This window comes from Triticum aestivum, chromosome 7D (genome assembly GCF_018294505.1).
Source record: "Triticum aestivum cultivar Chinese Spring chromosome 7D, IWGSC CS RefSeq v2.1, whole genome shotgun sequence".
Classification (NCBI taxonomy): Eukaryota; Viridiplantae; Streptophyta; class Magnoliopsida; order Poales; family Poaceae; genus Triticum; species Triticum aestivum.
The window spans coordinates 129,648,296-129,654,247 of NC_057814.1; the positions used below are offsets into that span (position 1 = coordinate 129,648,296).

The 5,952-nt window shown below is 44.6% G+C and overlaps 1 pseudogene; it reads right to left on the minus strand.

Annotated features, from left to right (window-relative positions):
* Window positions 1–810: 810 nt before the first annotated feature.
* On the minus strand, window positions 811–3,321 carry LOC123168303 (putative 12-oxophytodienoate reductase 2; annotated as a pseudogene).
* Between the last annotated feature and the right edge of the window lie 2,631 nt (window positions 3,322–5,952).

The following is a 5,952-nucleotide window of genomic DNA, read 5'->3' on the forward strand; positions in this document are numbered from 1 at the left end:
TGCTGGTTGCGAATGTCCGGCAATGCCTGCATGGGGTAGCTAAAATGACATCATCTTAAGTGATGTGATTGATGTCCAATTTCTCCTTCTCCTTCAATATGCTTGCACCCAGGTCGTGTTGCACCTCCTAATGTGAATTATCCACTGGAATAGAGGGAGTAGCAATTGTTAGGCTCACATTTATATCCTACACTTTCATAAAATTGCTAATAAAGTAATTAATTTTTTTAATTATACCTATTCACCCTCTCTAGGTCCATCTCGATCTTTTCATTGGTATCAGAGGCTCGTGAACTATCTGGTGGTTTAACTTCCCTAGACTAGATGATTCGTGACGGGAGAAAGTGGTACTTAAGTCCAATGAGCCATTTGACCCAATGGTCGCTGCCTCCTCGCAAGATGAGAAGATGTATAGCTACGGGGACCAAACTAGATTTCTAGCTAAGCAATGCATCAATGTTCAAGAAATGATTGATCGAGCGGTGGAAGAAATATGGGAATCGAGAAGCCCTATTGGTGTCGCTACTGCTACGGAAGTGCTTACGCCATCGGTGGCCAAGCCCAATGCCCCTCCTTCCTCTACCTACCCTCGGTGATCAATCCCAATGAATATGGATGAGTTTATTCAAAGCCACCACTTCAAGAACCTAAATAATGAGAACAATTTGAATGAGTGAGCGAAACCATTACATACTACAACCACATGTCCCTCGGATTTATTTTCAAAATGAAGAACAATTTGAATCCACCCTTGTACCAAAATAAAAACAAATGCGTATGAAAATTTGTCACAAGATGAATATCCCTATATTTTGGCATTACAGTGGAAAAAAATAAATTAGTTGTGAAAATTATACAATGCACATGTGTGAACTCACATATTGAATAAATCGTTGCATACTACATAAGTGAACCACATCAGTAATTGAAGTTGGGTGAATGAACTACTCTGTATTTGAGTCATCAAGGAAAGGATAATCTGTGTAACCAATGATAGGATCCTGCATGTAGAACATGGACCGGTCATACTTGTTCAAGGGGACATCTAGCTCGAATCTCTTAGGAAAATCCAGATTAGCAAGAAATAGCCTCCCATAGGCAATGAGATCAGTATAACCATCAATCACCACTTTGTTGCCTTCCTCTCGATCATACCCTCCCGCGGCAATAAAAGTGTCGTTAAATGCTTTCCTAAAGGGCAATAGCACATGGGGTATCTGCATGCGACCATCCACAATGGTCATGTGAGGCTCTACCATGTGGCAATAAAGAAACTCTTTGTGCTTATTGAGTTGTTGTACCATGTAGGTATCGAGCACATGTGGATTAGAATCGAAGCAATCCATGTAGTCAGTGAACGGAGACAACCTGATTCCCACACGATCCGCGCCAATCTCATGGACGATAGCATCAATCACCTCCACGGCAAAGCGGCATCGGTTCTCAAGGCTGCCACCATACCTGTCAGCACGATCGTTTGAGCTATCTTTCATGAACTGCTCCAAGAGAAACCCATGTGCTCAGTGGATCTCAACACCATCAAACCCCGCCTCAATGACATTCCAAGCGGCGCGTCTGAAATCTTCTACTACCAATGGTACCTCATCTGTATGAAGCCGTCGAGGCTTCGAGTAGACCGTGCCGGACTCAGCATCAGGCGGTATATGATTGTTGGTGCTGGAGATCGGCGCATGCCCATCCGGCTGGAACTCTGTTTCGTTTGCGGTATAAGCAGGAGCCCAAAATTAGTTACGTCAAATAAATCATAGGATCAGGTAAATTTGCCACGGAACTCAGTACAGTTTATCAACACAAAATGTCATGGATTCCTAACTTACCGTTTGAGGAGGGAAAACGATCTATTTCATCCGGATGATTTCTTCAGCTCGTAAACCGTCTGCTGTGTGCGCCACGTGTCCCCTGAGGACCAGCCACCGCTTCTCCTCCAACCTTACCTTCAAGCCCCCTCTCTTCTCCACATGTCTTCTCTTTTCCCCTTTTCCTCATCCTTCCCCAGTAGTACTAGAGGAGAGGACGTGGCTCCCATCCCATGGCGAGCACCACGGCCATAGCTGAGAACCGGGAGGGGCGCCGCCGACAGCAGCTTGATGCTACTCTACCCCGAACATTGTTGCTGCTGCAATCATAAGGGCGAAGCAGCCGCTGTTGTTTGCGTCCTCGCCATGGCCGCTGCTGTTGCATCCTCGGCTCCTCGCCATGGCTGGGAGAGGGGCGACACCGGCACCAGAACGGCGCGGTTGCAGCAAGGTTGAGGGTGAGGGCGACTCCGGCCAGCACCGATGGAAGCCTCATGCTCGCCACTGACACTCTCGCGCTGCAATCCATGCGTTTTTGCAGCAGCGCCATTGTTGTGACGGGGCACCTCCCTCAACTCCGGCTGCAATGGAGCTTCACCGGCGTGTCGTAGGTGCTGTGTTGGAGTTTCGCCGTGCCGTCGGGGCTGCAATGAAGCGTCGCCCGAGGCTGCAATGAAGCATCGGTGGTGCTTCAATGGAGTTTCGCCGGCGCATCGCCGGGTCGTTAGGCTGCAATGGAGCTCCATCGGTGATGCATTGGAGCGTTGTCGGTGCTGCAACGGAGCTTCGCCGGCGTTGTCGGTGCTGCGCTGCAGCTTCGTCTCGCCCCTGGGGATTGCAATGGAGCTTCACCAGGGAGGAGGGGGTGTCGTCGGGGGGCTGCACTCGATGTTGCCATGGACAGCATGCATCGGCTCCCCGTGCTGCGCCAGATCGGACGTTCACCAGCGCCCAGATCGTACGGCTGGTTAGGCGGATGATTTTCTGCACAAATCATCCGACTTATCCGTAGTAGCCGCCTTTGAGGAGACCCTTCCGGCGTGCCAAATCTGGCAGAAAAACAGAGCGCCCTTGCTGTGGACGGCATAAACGATGGGTTTCCAAGCGTTGACCTGCTGCTGCGTCCAGATGCCAGGAGTATCAGGAAACCCCTGGGCGGTGGCGGAGACGCTGGTGGCCTCGGCGATGAGCAGGCCGCTCTTTGTCGCCCGCTGCGAGTAGTGCAACGCCGCGTGCGGCTGCGGCACATTGCCGTAGGAGCGGCAGCGCGTGAGCGGCGCGAGGACCACCCGGTGGGAGAGCTCGAACCGGCCCATCCTGTGCGGTGTCAGCAGCGGGATCGGCTCCTTCGTGGTCATCTTGTCTCGACCGGTTGCGGATGTGCTTCGATCGACAGTGTGGTCGTGCAATATGCGGAGTATGAAGCTATGCGATGGAATCTATGACAAACTTTGTTTGCTCTGTTTCTTGCTTGTGATGTGAGCTCTCTTCGAATGATGCTCTGTTTCTTGCTTTCAACGGTAGGTGGCGGGGTCTTAATAAAACAAAATATAGTATGTCATAAAGTGCCAGAAGTTTGGTGTGATAATAAGCGGTGACGCAGCAAATGTGTATTCTAGAGGCTAGAACCTAAAACATATGCATAATGGCAGGAAAAGAATGTCATACTTTATATACAAGTTCTTCTGTCCATTCATTCTTGAGAGAAAAAAAAATGCCAACCGTGGCAGGCATTACCTACGAAACTATAGCAACTCTAGCCGAACCCCCTAGCCGACCCGTTCTCTTACTTAATAACCGTTGATATAGTGATTTTGGTCCAAAACGACACTCTAGCGGAATGGTTATATACATATGGATCGGCATAATTTATGGAGCGTGCTACATATCGCGCTCGGTGGCCTTCATATCGTGCTACATATAGTGATTTTGGTCCAAAACAACTTGGCATTCTCATAGGCTTGGGTTCTCCATTCATCAAGTGAGCTAATGTCAAATAACCTCTTCTCACCGGCAAGTTTGAAATCATAATTGAGCTCTTTAATAGCCCAATATGCCTTATGTTCTAGTTCAAGAGGTAAGTGACATGCTTTTCCATAAACCATTTTATACGGAGACATACCCATAGGATTTTTATATGCAGTTCTATAGGCCCATAATGCATCATCAAGTTTCTTGGACCAATTCTTTCTAGATCTATTAACAAACTTTTGCAAAATTAATTTGAGCTCTGTGTTACTCAATTCTACTTGACCACTTGACTGTGGGTGATAAGGAGATGCAATTCTATGATTAACATCATGCTTAGCAAGCATTTTACGAAAAGCACCATGAATAAAATGTGAACCACCATCAGTCATTAAATATCTAGGGACTCCAAACCTTGGAAAAATACCTTCTTTAAGCATCTTAATAGAGGTGTTATGATCAGCACTACTAGTTGGAATAGTTTCTACCCACTTACTAATGTAATCAACAGCAACTAAAATATGTGTATAGCCATTAGAGGAAGGAAACGGTCCCATATAATCAAAGCCCCAAACATCAAATGGTTCAATAACGAGTGAATAATTCATAGGCATTTCTTGACGTCTACTAATATTACCAATTCTTTGACATTCATCACAAGACAAGACAAACTTACGGGCATCCTTGAAGAGAGTAGGCCAATAAAAACTGGATTGCAATACTTTATGTGCAGTTCTATCTCCAGCGTGGTGTCCTCCATAAGCTTCGGAGTGACACGTGCGTAGGATTTGTTCCTGTTCATGCTCAGGTACACAACGTCTAATAACACCATCTACTCCTTCTTTATAAAGATGTGGGTCATCCCAAAAGTAATGTCTCAAATCATAGAAGAACTTTTTCTTTTGCTGGTATGTGAAACTAGGTGGTATAAATTTAGCAACAATGTAATTAGCATAATCAGCAAACCATGGAGTAGTACGAGAAGCATTTATGACAGCTAATTGTTCATCAGGAAAGCTATCATCAATAGGTAGTGGGTCATCAAGAACATTTTCTAACCTAGACAAGTTGTCTACAACGGGGTTCTCAGCTCCCTTTCTATCAATAATATGCAAATCAAATTCTTGTAGCAAGAGAACCCATCTAATAAGTCTAGGCTTAGCATCTTTCTTTTCCATAAGGTATTTAATAGCAGCATGATCTGTGTGAATAGTTACTTTAGAATCAACAATATAAGGTCTAAACTTATCACAAGCAAATACAACTGCTAAGAAATCTTTTTCAGTAGTAGCATAATTTCTCTGGGCACTATCTTATCAACCCTTTGCCCTAGAACAGCACCTACAACATAATCACTAGCATCACACATAATTTCAAAGGGTAAATTCCAATCGGGTGGTTGAACAATAGGTGCAGAAATCAATGCTTTCTTAAGTATTTCAAATGCTTCTACACAATCATCATCAAAGACAAAAGGAATATCTTTTTGTAATAGATTAGTCAGAGGCCGAGAGATTTTTGAGAAGTCCTTAATGAACCTCCTATAAAAACCAGCATGACCCAGAAAACTTATTATACCTTTGATGTCCTTGGGGCATGGCATCTTTTCAATAGCATCAACTTTAGCTTTATCAACTTCAATGCCTCTTTCAGAAATTTTATGCCCCAAGATAATACCTTCATTAACCATAAAGTGGCACTTCTCCCAATTCAAGACAAGGTTAGTTTCTTCACATCTCTGCAAAACTCGATCAAGGTTGCTCAAGCAATCATCAAAAGAGGATCCATAAACGGAGAAATCATCCATGAAAACCTCACAAGTCTTTTCACAAAAATCAGAGAATATAGCCATCATGCATCTTTCAAAGGTAGCAGGTGCATTACATAAACCAAAAGGCATGCGTCTATAAGAAAAAGTACCGAAAGGGCAAGTAAAAGTGGTCTTTGCTTGATCATCAGCTGACACAGGTATTTGAGAGAAGCCAGAGTAACCATCTAGAAAGCAAAAATGTGTGTGTTTGGATAATCTTTCTAGCATTTGATCAATAAATGGCAAGGGGTAATTATCTTTTTTAGTAGCTTTATTTAATTTGCGGAAATCAATTACCATCCTATAACTTGTAATAATTCTTTGCGGAATCAATTCATCTTTATCATTAGGAACGAC